General features: G+C 41.6%; 1 long non-coding RNA gene across 1 annotated transcript; it reads left to right on the forward strand.

Annotated features, from left to right (window-relative positions):
• The first annotated feature begins 464 nt into the window (after positions 1-464).
• On the forward strand, positions 465-8,994 carry LOC309528444. The gene is made up of 2 exons (XR_014217749.1): positions 465-602; positions 8,517-8,994. It is a non-coding gene; the product is annotated as an uncharacterized lncRNA (long non-coding RNA).
• Positions 8,995-17,384: the final 8,390 nt, after the last annotated feature.

A 17,384-nucleotide genomic window follows, 5' to 3' on the forward strand; every position in this document is an offset into this window, starting at 1 on the left:
AATGAACTGCTGAAATGTCACTTAAGTATCAGGACACATTACCACTAGGGAGTGTTAGCAGCATCTGTGCACCATTTCCGTGCTCAGACGTGCCATTTAAAAATAACTATGTTTACCTTTTATGCCCAAGCTAATTTATTTGCAGTAAGGGTTCTTGCAATGTGCTGAGCAGACAAGAAGTCAAATTAAGGAGAAGCTGATGGTTTCTACTGCAGACAGTGAAACCTAAAGGCCATATTGTGACTACAAGCAACAGTCGTTGTTCCATCAGAAGAGAATATGCAAAGCCACAAAATAGATGGAGGAGAGTTCTCTGACCACTGAGTTAGGTCCCTGTGGCAAATACTTTAACAGATACTGGCCACAAGCAAGCTGCACACAATAGTTGCCCTGGTGCATAATGTGTGGTGGCAAGATGATTTCACAATGCCATGAGCTGAATGTGCCCTCTAGGACATGCCTCTCAGCATCTTCTGTGGTGCACAGGTGTGTCATTCTGTGCCAGATGCTCAAAGCTACCGGTAATTGGCAGACAATTCAGTGTGGGAAATGTTCCATGAAGGTAGACAATTCAAAACTACTCTGTGCTATTTCACACCTAGGTATGTATTGACTAATGTTGTGCTGCAAAGCCATTATTGTATACATCTGTAAGCTTCATCATATTGCTGTTTCGTTACTCCCTTGCACCTTCCCAAAAGCTTATGCATTTCCTTCAAATCCAAATAAATATTGAGATTGGATATTATTGGATGTAAAATAAGTAGACCAAACATCTTGAACGCAGTCCTTGGTATGTGTTTGAGCAACTAAAGGATTTCCGGAGAGTTTTCGACATCAAATATTTTATATTGTGAAAGCTATGTTAGTCTTCTATAATAAAGATAAAGACATGCTGGATGGCACCTTGAGTCTAACTTTTCAGAAGCTTCATATTGTAAAATGGCATAAGCCTATGCAAGTGACAGCCTACTTTATCAGATGTTCCAGTTCAGCATCTGATGAAGTAGCCTGTCGCCTATGAATACTTATGCTATTTTACAGTAAAAAAGCTTCTTTAACTTTGAAGGTACAATGTGTTCAATAACAAGCATTCAATCAAATATTTCAGTACCAGATATTTAATATACAAAATTATCCCAAGGGAGGAATTTTTAGGAGGATTTCTGAGAACAAAGGGTGGTATCCAACTCTCCTGTTCCTATGCTAGCAGAACTGAAGGTTACCCTCCTCTCCTCTTCCTTGCAACACCCTCTACATTCTCAAAATCTGGAGGGTTGGGGAGCCAGCAGAGAGAGGAAAGGAAATGGAAGTGCTGCTGCACCAGCAGAACTCTCCTGGCACTGCTTTGGAGACAACCCAATGCCATTTCATGGCTGTTTCTTTCATCTGTGATATGATGGTCAGGCACAATAACCCTGTGTTGCATATCTGTCCAGACATATGGCTTCCCAAGGCAGCAGTCCTGGACTCACTTTCTACACAGCAAGGCACATTGGACATAATAGAAACTAACTCCAAGAAAGCTTACATGGGATTATGTTTCACGGGTCACTTCGCAAGTGACCATTTTCTTTTGTTGAAACAAATCTCCCACATATGGGGGGGGGAAAGGAACAATGAAGTGGTCCTATGTTCCCAGTTGAGTATATCAATTACAGTATTATTTATAGCAGTCCAAGGGACTTGTGTTCCACATCATTTTCACATGTATTCACTCTTGAGTCCACTCCATCCCATTGTACCATTAAATTGGGGGGGGGGGGCAGTATCATAATCTACACAGGAAAATCACATTTAAAGACTATTTAAAACATATATTCTCTCAAACTACACATGAGGAAGTGAAAGACATGTGATGGACAGAGATATCCTGATCCACACATTAGCCTGGGAGGTGCAGATCATATCGGAATTCACAAATAATTGAATTCCTCAAGCATCCCTAAGCGGTATCCATTTCAACAATGGTTTCCCCAATGCCACCGTAATTTTCTTCAGCAACAAACTATTAAGGGAACTCACATGTCTGGCTGAGTATGCGGCCTGCAGCATCTTTCTTCTGAAGCTGTTGTGCTGAGTCCACAGCTGTTTGATTTGGAGGCACACTTGTGCGCCTCGCTGCCTGTCTCTTTCGTAGACTGATTGTTTGTGACATTGTGGTGCAAGCAACACATATATAATCCCACTTTGCCAGGGAGTCAATCCCAGAAAACTAATCACGGTAATAATAAACTGCCTCCATACATTCAAAACAAGAAATGCCAATACCCATGAGGTGGCTGGAATAGTAAAAGCCAAGCATGAGTAAATAGGCAACCATGCCATGGGGAAAAGCAGGAGGTTCTTTCTAACCTTAGGCCAATGGAATCTAATCAAGGTCCTGTATGGCTGCTTTTCGAATAAGATTAAGCAAACACACAAACACCCCTGAAAAATCTAGGCTGCCGGAAATCTGTGCAGCATATGAAACAAATGATACAAGAGAGATGCGTCTTTCCCATGTTTTACTTACTAAATGAATCTCCTCTCCAGTCCAATATGTAACTGGGTTTTGTATTTTATAAACCCTTTAGAAGCCTGTTTTGGCATTATACATATAAATATAAATTAAATAACAACACCCAGGGCTGTTTTTTCACTGGAATTCAGTTCCAGCACCTCCCAGGTTGGTGCCATTGTCATTCTAAGAGAATGAGGGAGGTGTTCATGGTGAGCTCCAGCACCTCTTTTTCTATAAAAATAGCACTGAGAATACCAACTTCTCCAACTTAAGAAGAAATGTCTTAAAGACTGTTTTGAAGCTGCTGAAGGCTGCATCTGATAAGGAAGGCTTCTCTCTTACACATTCACATCATACATTTAAAGCAATCTGAGACCACTTTTAAGCAATCATGACTTCTTCAAAAGAATTATGTAGTAGTTTGTTCAGGGGGCTGAGAGTTGTTTGGAGATCCCCCTTCCCCTTCCAGAGTTACAGTTCCCAGAGTTCCCTGTGAAGAGGGGTTGATAGTTAACCAGTCTGGAAATGTGAGAGCCAGTGTGGTGTAGTAGTTAGATTGTTGGACTAGGACCTGGAAGCCCAGAGTTCAAATCCCCACTTGGCCATGAAACTCACTGAGTGACTTCTCTGTCAGTCACTGCCTCTCAGCCTAACATACCTCACAGGGTTGTTGTATGAAGTAGAAAAGGAAGGGGGGGACCATGTGTGCCACCTCGAGCTCCTTGGAGGAAAAAGTGGGAAATGAATGCAATAAATAGATTTAAATGTATGGTGGGAATGTGGCCTAAGAAACCCTGGAGAGCCACAGCTAGCCAGAGTACATAATACACAGCTAAGAAGCAAAAGTAGTGCACCCTGACACAAGGAAGCTTCCTACATTACTAAATCAGCAGTTTATATATCCTGACAGGTTGAGGATCCTTGCCGTGTAGCTTAGTGGCTTGTATTCAGGCCTACCGTTAGGCAGAGTGAGGCAGGTGTCTGAAGCAACAGAGTTTGAGTGTCATGAAAGGGAGGCAAAATGTTAGCTATTTAATTTGTTGTTGCTTTTCATTGCCAAGAAGTGTGAGGGGAAGGTACTGATGAATTTTTGGCTTCAACCTGACCAGCCCTGAGCACTCCTATGCACCATGAGCACAGTGGAGGAGGGCAGCATTGATGCTGCGACGCCTCAGGCTGCAAAATGTCTTGGGCTGGCCCTGTATTCTCCTATCCTGTTATTGTTCTTTTGTTTCCACACACACACACATCCCATACCCTCCAACATTTATCCAATGAAAATAGGGACTTCCATTATTATTATTATTATTATTATTATTATTATTATTATTATTATATCCCGTCCATCTGAGTGGGTTGCACTAGCCACTCTGATCGGCTTCAAACATATATAAAAACATAATAAAACACGAAACATTTTTTAAAAAAAACTTCCCTATATAGGACTGCGTTCCGATGTCTTCTAAAGGTTGTATAGTTACTTATGTCCTTGGCTTGGGAGTCACATAACTCCATAACATCCAACATTTCTCCAATGAAAATAGGGACGTCCTAAGGAAAAGCAGGACATTCTGGGATCAAATCAGAAACTTGGATGGCTTCTATAAATCTGGAACTGTCCCTGGAAAGCAGGGAGACTTGGAGTTTCTGACATCCCCAGGTTTCCCTCTCCCCTGCCAGATCTCTTTTACATCCTGCCCTATTCGCCATTTTGAAAACTGGCTTTCCTCACCCCCCCAACCCCCGTGTTGATGCTGTGGCAGCTGCTACTTCATCTACTGTGGCTGACACCCGTAACTGTGATGAATGGTGTGCTGACAGTCCAGCATGCTTCACTGAGAAGCAAAGGCCTGAACAAAGTGAATCAAGCTTGTCTGGTGCTAGTCCTGTCAATACCTATCGGCCAATATGAAGGCCCAGGCTGATGTCTGCCTTTTGCAAAGCTGTTACCATTTTCTGTGCAGGGATCAGACTGATCATAATTCTCAAATAAATTCCTAGACAACTGCAATAAATACACCTATCAATAATGTTCTTTCTTTTCGAGGGGTTTAAATAAAACTCTAACAAGACAAGACTGCTTTTTTAAACAGGCAGTGTAGAAAAAAGATGGGTGTTTTTTTCCACAGGGAAAAATTGGTAGCACCACTAAAATAAACACCCTCAGTATGACTTGCGACCGTCTATACGATTGTCTGACAGGAAAATTCTCCCAGCTGCACCAGCCTTAGGCTGTGTCTATGGAATGAACTCCTCTCTGAAATGTGTCTTGTTCCAACTTTATATACATTTAGACATCCAGTTTAAAAAATCAACTTTTTGTTAGGCTTTGAGAGGCTGATCAGGTCATTTTTAAAAACATTATAATGCTGCCAATTATGCTCTTTATGTCTTTTATGAGACTTTTTCTTCATGTTCTTACTTATTATGTTTTATGTGGCCTTGTTTCAAACCACCTTGTGGTCATTTTTGGTGAAAGGGAGTGTAGCAACCTCTCGATAATTTTAAAAATGTACATTGCCACATGTGGTGTATGTACATGGCCCAGTAGCCACATGTACGCATGGAAAGAAGCCCCAGTTAGCCATGGTTTCCACCAGTGTGTGCATATGATACACACATGCATTCCATCATGCAAATAGATATACATCAGGAATGGGGGACCTACGGACCTCCATAGTTGTTATACTGCAACTCCTAACAGCCCCAGCATAGCTAGCGGTCAGTGATGATTGCAGGGAATTGCATACCCTCCAACATCCCACTGATGAAAATTGTACACAACCCAGCTCCTTGACACACTTAAAATCACTCCCCTCACCAACGCCTCCCCACCTTCTCTGAAGATACATCCACCCACCTCAGTGGCCTCTGCTTCCACCAGACACCTTGATAGAGGCCATTCCCCTTCTCATTCAGGCCCCCTCCCCCACCCTGTGAAAATACATGTCTTTTTGGTTCCATGCTCTGGTTCAAGCCAGCTGACTCGCACCAGAGCTCAGGAGCCAAAATGAGACACCCTGGGATCCAATCAGAAGCCAGGATGGCTTCTGTAATTCCAGGATATCCTGGTTAAATCAGGACAGTTGAAGGGTATGGAATTGTAGTTCAGCAACGTCTGGAGGACCCCAATTTCCCCGTCTCTGGTGTAGACAGTGGGAAATTTCTTTCAAAGAAGTGGTGCAAATTGAAACTTGGGCGAGGCAAATGCATATTTGGATTAACTAATGGATCACTTGTTCAAATATTTTCTGGTAATATTCTTATGTATTCCTTTATGGGTGGTGTTCTCTGAAGATACAATAAGTACAGTGGTACCTCAGGTTACATACGCTTCAGGTTACAGACTCTGCTAACCCAGAAATAGTGCTTCAGGTTAAGAACTTTGCTTCAGGATGAGAACAGAAATCGTGTTCTGGTGGCACGGCGGCAGTGGGAGGCCCCATTAGCTAAAGTGGTGCTTCAGGTTAAGAACAGTTTCAGGTTAAGTACAGACCTCCGGAATGAATTAAGTTCTTAACCCAAGGTACCACTGTACATTAAAATTCTCCCCAAGAAAGACAAATAATACATTCTCTTTAGGTATTGAAGACAAGGAAGCCTACTGAAGTACTACTAATATAAATAATTCCATTTTGTAAAAACTTTGACAAGAAAGTAATGATGGTGTAATTGAAATTAACACTAGACTGAATCTCCACAGTTGGTCGTAATAGGCAGAGCAACATAATGTATGTCACAGCTGGGTTGCAGTTTGAACAATCCCTGTGCAATGTAGGTTGCATGCTTCCAGTATCACCTTTTCCCCAAGAGAATGCTCATTCCCCATCAGTCAGTAACCACCAGTTGTTTGTTTGTTTGTTTGTTTGTTGATTCCATAAAATTAATTCAACACTTGTATAAAAACATTGAAGCGGTTTACAAAAAAGATTTTGAATGTCAGCAGTGTTTACTTACCAACAGATACGGTACCTGTTTTCTTCAAAATGATTCCCCCACTATTATAAAGATTAATGCTCCATGGCTTGAATAGCAATGCAAATCATAATTAGCTGTAATTAATTACATCACTGACTCTCCCCCTGCCCTGAAATTGCTTGCCTCTACAGTGGTTCAAATGTTTCACTGCATCTGGATGAATCACTCAGACAATCGTTTTGCTACCAACACAAGGATTTGATTCTTAAAGGCCATTAGATGAGTTAAAAGAAACTCAATCACAAATCGGTCGTAAGATAATGATTTTCTTTAAAATAAACACATTCATGATTAATTTGAGCTTTTCTGCTTTCTTAGCCTTCAGGGTTCCACCCTCTACTCCCCATCCCACAATAGTCAGCTTTTCTCTCAGCCGTAAGTGTTAGCAAAGCTTTAAAAGAAGTCCAGGAGTTTACTGATTTCACATCCCTGGTCTTCCGGGGCCAAACTAGTTGTGATGTGGCAGAGCTGTGATTAAGATGATCTGTTGGTTTAGAGGCCTGAATCAGATTAGGACCCCCGCACCAGGGGAGAGGGAGTGTAATCCTTTCCCCATGCTATTTTTTCTGCTTAAAAATAGCATTTCTTCAAATTAAAATTCCCCCCAAACGGGGGAGTATATGAGAAATAGTCAGTCACCACGTCCCGTCAGTGTAAGAATTTCCACTTGCACAATGGGACTTCTTCCCTCACCCCCGCAACACCCCTACAGACTCCCCAGATCTGTTCCAGAGTGTTGAAGAACAGATTCTCTAGAACAGATTCAGGAAGGAAGGGAATGGAGGGAGGAGAGGGGGAGAGCATCCCATGTGCTCTTTTCATGTTGCAAGCCGCCTTGAGCATGTTTTGAACTGTGGAAAGGGGGCATATAAATAAAAACATGTATGTATGTTACTTTAATAGATAGATACTCCATATTTTATTTTATTTGGATTGTAGAGCTTTCTCAACATAGCGCTATAGCGTTTTTCTTCTCTTGTACTTGTTCTGTAAATGTCTTCCACTTACACTATGATTCCAGCACATTGTGATCTGCTTGGATCGATCTGTGAGGAGGAGAAGGGAGCTCTGGGTGAAAAGACTTGAAGTAGGCGACTAGCCTAGATAGCGTTCTGCTCTCTTCAACTCTGGTTGGCTCTTCACACAGGGGGGGAAACCACTATAAATAAATCAACCATTAAATCATTATAACAAAAGAAAAAACGCTACGTAAAAATCACTTAGATTTTTCTCTCTGGTGCCATCTGGTGTTGCATGTTTATAACACATTAAAAGCGTTACTTTTTGACTAATGTAGCTGAGTCCTCTATGCTTCCAATTTGCCACAGGAGCCAACCACAATAAAATATTTCAGGGGGCCGAGTCTCCAGAAAGTTAATGGGTATTCTCATTCAAATGGTGGGGGTGCACTGCATCATGTTTTCGTTTATGTGGGGCGAGGCTTACCTGGGCCCCCACAATATTTTATTCAAGTTGGCACCCCTGCTTTGTGCAAATTTTCACTTGGTCATGTTTCATAACTTCCTTGCTTTTTTAATGGTCGAAGCGAGAAGAGGGGTTGAGGGTGCTTCTTTCACTGAGAAAAGTTGGAGTGACTTGCTAATGTTTCATAGCATTCAGGCAGAAGTCTGTACAAAGAGCATTTGCCTTGATGCAGAAAATCCACGTGCAAAACAGTAGAGTGACTTGCTAATGTTTCATAGCATTCAGGCAGAAGTCTGTACACAGAGCATTTGCCTTGATGCAGAAAATCCACGTGCAAAACAGTAGAGTGGGCATGAGCAGCTGTGAGCACAAATCTACATCTGCCTACCTGTCCAAGGGATGCTTGTTGCTGTCAGATTTGCCAGCGCTGACCAGCTCTTTGAAAAGCATTGGAGATTTGAATCTCCCCTCTCTTTGATGTAGAACAGAGCTGGAAAGAGGAATGTGCATGCAGTCTCCTCTATACCTCCTGCAGTGTGTGGCTTATTCTGTTATAGATCATCACACCAATCATCTGTTCACCAATTCATTTTTTGTTCATCATCAACAGGCACCCCTAAATGGCATCTATACATGCAGAAGTCAGACTCGCTGGGCTCCTGATCCTGCGAGGAGCTCTGCTTGCTTCTTGGAAAAGAACCCCCGTCCTGGATTGAGATTACTTTCTTTTGGAAGACTGCTGCAGTACAGTGTGAAGAATTTCATTCTTCGTTATTCTTGGCTGCTCAGGAATTGAATCTTATGAGGAGCACTTGCCAGAGAAGTCATAATTAACATTTACTGCTTTTTTAAAAAATGGGTCTGAGCCAAGATAATTGGCCATCAAACTGTTGTGCAGAGATGTTGATCATTCAGTAGCATGAATAAGTATTTCAACCTTTTTCTGGTACAAACGGATATTATTGAGCACCGGCAGTGAGCTCTAGAGGAAAACAGAAGTGCAGACAAGGGAATTGAGGATAGGAAATTAGAGAGAGGGAAAGGCTTGTAATCATTCTTTGATTCCTTATAATTATGGTGTTAAGTCAGCATTGCCTCAAGGTGATTATTGGAGTAGCCATTTAGCTGAAAGGCCAGTGGATTAGCGTCTCAGTATGTTATTTGGAGCATTGTGCATAATGGGCATGATAAAGCCTAATAAGATGTTTTTGATGATCTCATTGTTTTTAGCAGGAAACAGTGTTAATTTCTATACAAAAGGAGAAATAACAGGACATGAAAAGATTAAAACAAAAGAATCAACACAGCATGGAGGACTTTTCATGCTTAAAAAATAAATAAATCAGTATTTTAATTCCACATGCAATGTATGATAAAATGCAACAATCAGTATGAAAGTAAAAGAAAACTGAAAATAATAGCAAAAGAAAAGAAGAAATCTGAATCGATACAAAGGTTTAGTGAATAGGTAGAAAAGCCACTTATCCACACACCATTTAATTTATCTAAGGCTTTTGATTGTATATATATTCCTTAGATGCTAAGACTGATTTAGATACAGTGGAAAACCATGTTTCCCCGCTATGCGAATGATCTATAAAGAGCTTTGGACTTGCACCTTCATTCCTCCTCTCTTACTGCTTCTCCCCTCCTTTTTCACAGCCAAGAGAAGTTCAGAACCATGCTTGGGGATGATGGCCGTACCTGGGGAACTGTGGTTTGTTTAAACTATGGTTTCAGAACAAGCCAATAGCTGAAGCCGGAGCTTGATTATGGCTTGTTCTCACTAGGGATGTCAGAGGAATCATTTGAAAATGAACTGTCAAACAGATTTCCTTCTGTCTACCCATTAAATCCCCACCATGGCACAGACTTTTGATGTACACACTTTTTGCTTTAGTTCTTTGCAGCAAACAGGTTTTTAACATGCACACATTTTATGTAAATAGATACATTAATTGCTTTGCAATGTATGATATTTACATATTCATTGGTGTACCAATGCTGCTCTCCCAACAGGTGCATTGGGTTTGGGTGTTTTTTTCTGAAGTGCTGTTTGTTGACTTTGTATAAGTTGTTTCATTGCTACAAGCAGCCTATATATGTTCAGGCTGAAATATTAACAATATGTATTTAGAAGACCCATTGCTTGCCCCCCACACACACACACAAAAAGAGAATTACAATTGCAGCCTTAATCTGCTTCCTGCTGTGAATTTTAAAAACCTATGAAATACATCATTCATTCTTGTTATTTTCACATGGAAAGAAGTGATCTCTTTTGTTACCTATGCTCCTCAGTGGATTCACTGGATTCACATCCAACCTGTAAATCTTTGTTTTAAATCTTACCCCACTCTCATGAATAAAATACACATTCATGAAATAAAAAAAGATGTGACTAAATAGCATAATAACTTATGCATACAATCCAGGACAAAAACACTGAAATATCAACATGATATTAAATTGTCCCTCCCTGGTGCACCACTGATGGGGAGGGGGATACAGAATCGCATAACAGGTTGCAATCCTACCCCCCCTTCCTTGGGTGTAAGGCCCACTGAATTCAATGGGACTTCTGAATGGACATGGCTAGAATTGTGGCGGGCCTTTAGCCACTTCATTAACTTTGTCTTAAAAGTACCACAAGGGTCTGCATTGTTTTTGCTGCAAAAGATGAGCAGCAAAATCAGTTAACTTTAAAAGGAGCACACAGGGAAGGTAACTGATTTGTAAATATATGTTGATAGGCAAGATATGTGTGTCTATTGTGCATTATGAGATACATATGTGGGTGACAAGATGAAAGAAAGACTTGCACAAAATAAATCAGTTCCAGAGGAATGGAAAATACCAGATAGAAGTACAAATGAATATCAAACCTGAGTTATGTTGATATATCCTTAGTTCTCACTAAGCAAACCACATTTCCCCAAGTTTGGACATCACAAAGAACTAAGATTCTTAAAAAATGTTAGCGAAAGCTTTATTTTCCCCTCATAAGTGCAAAAGAGGAGGAAGAAGAAGCATGAGTATATATGGAACCTTTGCTCACCACTGCGCTTTACAGAGTGCAAGGCATCCTTTCTCACTACATCTGAATCATACCAAGCCTAAATATAGAAGTTTTATTACACGGCATCCAATATATGAAAGGGCACAAGATTTCCAAGTCTATACGGTCTCCCTTTTAGCCACTCTAACCCATCTGTCACTTTTTTAACACTCGGCTATTTATTACCAACAATTCGTTTCACAAAGAATTTGTAGAGTTAATTCTTGGAGACCCCACATAAAGATGCCCCTTTGTTATCTCTGCATAGGAATGCCATTAACTCTTGTTTGAAATTTCTGGATTTGACTAAGATTGGAATGAGAAAGGCTTGACAGGTTCCAAGATTCACAGAGCCGCATCAAAGGCGACTATGTGTCAGGGGCGAAGCAACCTGCTCCGGTACCCAGAGCAGCGCTTGTCCCAGGGGGCATGGCGCATATCCCAGGGGGCGGGGCATGTGCCCCGGTGGTGCCGCTGATCGGGACTCAGCATTTTGTCACCCCCTTTGGAATGGCACCTGGGGTGGACCGTCCCCCACCTCAGAACTGTTAGTTTCTGTTCTTATCACTGGGTAGCTGTGTGGAGTGACAGGGCTCTGTTTACATTCCATACTATTGGAGTCTCAAGGGAAGGGAGACGGGATGTGACGTTAGTGGTTTCCATTTTCCTTTGTTCCTTTGTTCAGTTGCTCTCTGCTTTCATAGAGAGATGTCTTTTCTGTTCTGCATAGTTTAGAAATAAAACTCTTTTAAAATGTAGCCATAAATCTCATCACTTCCGTATGCTGTTTTAATGCTCTGCTGGGAGGATGTGCCTTGGAGCCTCATCAAAGGCTCGAGGTCATCAATTAATTATCGGGAGGTGACTCTGAAGGCTCAGGGGGGAAATGAGCTTTATCAGCTTGGCCGAGCGGATATCCCAACAGGAACGCCCCTGCTATGTGTTGCTTATATTTTGGTCTCAATGAAACACACTACGAACATGCTCTGTTCTTCCCAGTTAACTATGTTGGAGCAGCCGATTTCCTCAAAGTGAGGCAGGACGAGCACAGCTGCTTAGCCTAATGTTGGTCTAGGTATATCACAGAGGATTACTACCACATTGGTGTTATCACAGAGGACCTGAGCAGCCTAGGTTATGTTAGCTGAGTTCTAGGCGGGAGGACAAAGAGTCTGTTCTCTCCACACTTCAGCAAAGCTACCCCTGCGTGTATTGCATGCAGAAAGGAAACAGCATTGCTTCCAAAGGAGCAAGGATAAGATAAACAAAAGGCCCGAAGTTTTACAAATCGCCTGGATAAGATCTTCATTAAAATAGATTGTAAAATATCATCACCAATGAACAAGAAATTAACAGAACTTTGATGTTGAACATATGGCCACTGCATGGGGTTTACGTAGCACACCTTCAGTGATCAGTCCAAAAAGCATTTCAAGCAGGAACAGATAAAGGCAAGTAATTGGCTTGTCTGCAGGTACTGTGGAGCTTAACCGGCATTCTGGAACGTCGGTGATAATTATTTTCTGTGATCTGCTTGAGTTTGGTCTTTGCCACTGAATCAGCATCTAAAGCAGAAATGTCAAGGTAAGCCCCTGTAAGGAGAAGAAATAAACATGTATACTGTTTACACAGCAGTCCATTCGGAAGCCGCATATTGTGAGGCATTATGACTTAAAGCAATGCAGGGGAATGCAGGCAAGCAACAAAGAACCCAGAGCAGACTCCAGGGGAACTCATAATCATAAAGTCATCTTGGACAAGGATAATAAAAACAGTGTTAGAGTAAACAAACTCAGCCTGCAGTAGTATAGAATAAATTGCAAGGGAAGGAAGGCGAATGGAAGTTGTGCTTGCGAGGCAAAACATATTTATCATTTGTTGTACAGAATGAAAAGTAGTTAGCAGGTAATTAGGAAACACAAATGTCACAATAACAGAATTAGAGGTCATTATCAGTCAATATCAGCAAACACACTGGAAAAGGTTATGAGAACAGGAAAGGCTTGCATGAGCAAAAAGAAGGTGGCAATGCTAGCCATGCTTGCCTGGAAGTAGGAAGGGGGGGCAATTTGATTCAGTTCACATCTAGAGTGGTACCTCTGTTTATGAACTTAATCCATTCCAGAAGTCCGTTCTTAAACCGAAACCGTTCTTAAACCAAGGTGCACTTTCCCTAATGAGGCCTCCCACCACCGGTGCCCTTCCACCATTCGGATTCCATTCTTAGACCAAGGTAAAGTTCTCAAACTGGGACACTATTTCCGGTTTTGCAGAGTTTGTAAACTGAATTGTTCTTAAACAGGACTGTTCTTAAACCGAGGTACCACTGTATAGGCAAACCTGCCTGATCTGCACTTTCAAAACCATGTGGGAACTGAAACATAGCCATCCTTTGAAATGGGTGCATGTCTGAATTTTGCAATGCAGTTCTCCAGTCAAACAATGTGCACAAATATGTATACAGTAGGGTAAAGTGTGCCTAGAAATGCACATATTTGTGAAAATAGCATACAAAAATGGGGAACTCCTTTTGCAAAGATGTGTATATTAGACTACATTATATAAAATAGGTGTATACAGTGGTACCTCGGGATGCAAACGGGATCCATTCCAGAGCCCCGTTCGCATCCTGAACAAACCGCAAGATGCAACAGCGCATCTGCGTTTCTCCGCTTCCGCGCATGTGCTTGATGTCATTTTGAGCATCTGTGCATGCGCGAGCAGCAAAACTGCCAGTTTTAGGATACTTGTATTTGGGATTATGTACAATTTCCCAATAGTCTTCAAAGGCAGCGCCATGTTACAGTAATCTAACCTGGAAATTACTAGAGAATGGATAAGGTGTTAATCTCTTTACAGCAGCACTTTTTTTCTCTGCCCCCATAGCATAGCTGCAGGTTGAAACTGGTGTCTTTGAAGAGTAGAGGTAAAAGCTATTCTCAATATAATCCTTGGGTTACTTGAAGATATTTTGGGAGGGCATCATTTTTCACACAGTGCATCTGCTAAGACTGCAATGGATACAGCTGAGTCTGGAAGAAGAAGAGTTCGGATTTGATATCTCGCTTTATCACTACCCTAAGGTGTCTCAAAGCAGCTAACAATCTCCTTTCTCTCTCCCCCCCCACCCTACAACAAACACTCTGTGAGGTGAGTGGGGCTTAGAGACTTCAGAGAAGTGTGACTGGCCCAAGGACACCCAGCAGCTGCATGTGGAGGAGCGGGGAAGCGAACCTGGTTCACCAGATTACGAGTCCACCACTCTTAACCACTACACCACACCAATCTGGGCATATTTAAAGGTGCCCAAGCATTAGAAAAGTCTGGTACTGGCAACCATGGACTGCTACAGGAGGGGTTGGGTGCCCAGGTATCAGATGTGCCAATTTGTAAGGGAGATGGGGGGGCTGACATCACCCTCAGGAGTTGGTACCCCTGCCAGGTATTGAGTGGAAAGGCTAAGACCTACCCTGATCACTGGCTGCATCTTCCCAGGACAAGGTAGGAGCCTCAGTGGTGTAACATGGACATATGTTCACAAATGTTTAATTTAGGATTCTTTTTAGAAACCTAATTAAACATTAGTCCAGCCTCCAAACTAATTTGATCAAGGGCAGGGCTAGTGGTTCCCAGGTTGTCCTTCAGCTGGTCAGCCTGATTGGGAACCCCCAAATTGAGGCCACAGGGCAGATGTGTACAGCCCAAGTAGTTACACCAACCTGTTAGATAACAGCTCTTATCATGGGAATATGACTTCAGCATGGAAATAAGAAAAGACACAATAGTGATCTTCAAGTATCTGAGGGCTGCCATAGCTCCAGGGCCAGAGGGCAAAACGAGGTGAAACATTAAACTTTCTAATGGTAAGAGCTTTTTGACAGAGGAAGAGACTGCTTGGGAGGTTGTGGACTCTCATTCCCTAGAGATATTTAAGCGGAATCTGGACAGCCATCTGTCAGTGCTGCAGCATCCTGCATTACAGATCCAGCAGAGAACAAGGAGCTGGGCTGGAATACTTTCCACATCTATGATGCTATGAAAGACACACCTCAGGAAATTTGCACATTCAAGTCAGCAATGGTGACTCCCCCTACCCCTCCACCCCAATATTTCATTTCATTTTGGGTATGTAAATATTAGTATAACATAAAACAGCACATAACCACATTACAAAGAAACAAAAGATAAGAGCATTTGTCCTTGGAAAAAGTCATTTTTTTGTTGATGGTCCTTGTTCTCTTTTTCCATTGAGTTTATCTTGTATAGCTTTTCCACAGATGTCAGTGTATGGGGGGTGGTTGCCAAGCATGTTTTTGTGTGTACCACATATGCAATAAAGGTGAACCAAGTCAATTGAAATTTGTCTACTGTGTTTCTTGAATTATTTCTGTCTTTCATTTCTTGGGTCAACCTTTCCATTAATGTGCTAGACCATACAGTGGTACCTCGGGTTAAGAACTTAATACATTCTGGAGGTCCATTCTTAACCTGAAACTGTTCTTAACCTGAGGTACTACTTTAGCTAATGGGGCCTCCTGCTGCCACCACACGCTTTCTGTTCTCATCCTGAAGCAAAGAGGTACTATTTCTGGGTTGGCGGAGTCTGTAACCTGAAGCGTGTGTAACCTGAGGTACCACTGTATTTGTTGATGTCATTCATGTGAGGACTCCAAGCCATGACTAAGCATGCTCTACTCATGTGTAGGTGTCACAGATCTTTGTGAAACCATCATATTACTAGTTCTTTACTATGATTAATCTACAATATTAGCCACTGCCACCCTGCAAAAAATGTTGCTAGCTGTAGTCAGTGGTTATGTGACTGAGTTACATTTCTTGCCTAAAATCCTCAAGAGAAGTATCCTGCCAGAAATTTTAGTGCTGTACCACTATTTTAAAGCAGGAATCTTTTCTCCTTCATCCTCAAGGCTATTCCTAATTGTTCTTTTGGTACTAAATTACATCCACCACATATTCATTGAGCACATCCCCATTTGGGTTTAAATTTCTGCTTTTCCTAGCAGAAGACATACAAGTGGTAACTAGGAAGCAATTGGGTCCATTATTTTCATATATTTTGCCGAGAAAAGTATCCATTTAAATATGTCAATGACACAAGGATTTTGTACTTTGGGTCACATCCAACATTCATCATATTCAGAGCACTGAATTTAATAGAAATAACTAATTCAGGCCCATTCATTGTAATGCATCTTCTCTGAGTAGAACTTAGCTGACTACAACCCCTTGTACTCAAATACACTATGTAAAATAAACAGCAGCCCTAAGTTTTTCTCCTTTCCTCATGGAATTTCTTGTTTAAATAATAATAATCCAAAGCAACCTCATGATGCCTTTGATGCATTTACTTTTAATATTCTGTTCACCTCGGTAATGTCCAGGTAGCTAATTGGAATGTTCACTATTTTTCCTCTAGAGATGGTTAACTACTGGCACATTTGACAATCTTTCTTTAAGGCTCTATCATAGGCCCTGGTAATTAAAGTACTGCTTAGAATATCAGCCAGTATTACTTCTTGGCTGAACAGTTTCCTCTGATTATCTCCTCTGTAATGGAAATAGTATCTACTGCAGTTTTCGCATAGCGCATTCTAGATCCTTCTGCATGACACCCTTTAGTGGTTTATAACTAGGCTGTCTATTTTATGAGTCCGCAGAACCGAAAATGTACTCAGAAATCACATTGCCACTAATAATGCTGCAGGACCTTGGACAGGTTATCAATGCTGCAGGTTATCAACTGCTTTGACCTAATGGAACAAAACATGTGGCCAGTTGTCCCCTAGCTCTCAACCATTTGTACCATTTTGCCTCTGCTCCCATGTTGCATATTATGTAAGCACAGACCCAAGATCAAATTGCAGAGGAGAATGTGCCTGGGTCTTTGCACTCATCGTACTGCATTGCAAACAGAAAAGCACTTGGTCCTGTTCTTCACGTGCATCCATTTAGAGTGGGAATAGATAACTTCTGGCACTCTGGAGTTACTGGTCTACAACTTCCTGACCATTGGCCATTCTAAGCTGGGGTTGATGGGAGCTGGAGTCCAATGACATCAGAAGGGCTCCCTGTACCTGATGAAGGCACATTCTCCCACTCCATTCATAATGTACTCCAGTCATGTAGGTATCATATCACATAGCTGATAGAATAACACATCCATCTGCTTTTCCATAACCCAACCACTCACCGGCACACAAATCCCACTGCACAGCTCCATACCCTTCATACGACATTCACACATGTAGCCTCTGACAAATCAATACAAAAGTTTTAGAAGAGAATGGTAATTTTAGAAGTTACATGTTGGCTGGGGAACAGTTAAGCTTGAGGAAAAAGAAGGGGTTTGAAACATACTTGGCTATTGTGTCTTATTTTGTGTACTTATTTTGTGGTTAT

This window comes from Podarcis vaucheri, assembly GCF_965113315.1.
Source record: "Podarcis vaucheri genome assembly, chromosome: 3".
Lineage (NCBI taxonomy): Eukaryota > Metazoa > Chordata > Lepidosauria > Squamata > Lacertidae > Podarcis > Podarcis vaucheri.